Source organism: Penaeus vannamei, chromosome 7 (genome assembly GCF_042767895.1).
Source record: "Penaeus vannamei isolate JL-2024 chromosome 7, ASM4276789v1, whole genome shotgun sequence".
In the NCBI taxonomy this organism is placed as follows: Eukaryota; Metazoa; Arthropoda; class Malacostraca; order Decapoda; family Penaeidae; genus Penaeus; species Penaeus vannamei.
The window spans coordinates 11,997,375-11,998,103 of NC_091555.1; positions in this window are offsets into that span (position 1 = coordinate 11,997,375).

Sequence of the window (729 nt, forward strand, 5' to 3'; positions counted from 1 at the left end):
CATATTATAAAAAATAATGTATTATAGAGTATTTTCAAATGGTAAATGTTTATATAACTAGTGTATTGCATGTATTTAGATAAAATAAAAAAAATATTCCTTGTGGGTTATCATGTTTGCAAAGTTACTAATTATGTTCTGAAATCAACGGTCCCGACTAGGTCACTTTCTTTACTCTACACTGCGAGATCTGTAAGCTTTTCCTGTGCCAGTGTGGTTCTTAAAAAGTTCTTGATTAACTTCATGCTGCTAAATGAACGCTCTGCAGATGCAGTGGCCACGAACACTGGAATATAATTTTGTCTGGCTGTGCAAACATTCTTCCAAGTTAAAATTTTGCAATTTGCTGGAGCTCCCATGCGCGCTTAGTGCTCTCTTGCCATAACTTGCAACGTGCACAGCCTTGAGTATACAAGTTCCGCAGCACCGGCATCATATTATACACATGCATTGCGGGCTTCATCGTGAAAAAAAACAAAAAAACATTGTAAGATGAATTTCAATCGCTTGTTTTATATGTTTCTTCATATCGACCTATTCCAATTGTATCTAAAACAGTGCTAGAAACACTAGAACGCTATTTTGCCTTTACACTACATTATGGATTCAGCAATACCTTCGTAACGACGGCAACTAGGACACTTCAGAATAATTTTGACAATTCAGATCGGAAAGTCTCAGATTATTCAGACCAGAGGCTTCGACATTGATGGCTGCAAGTTTATATTT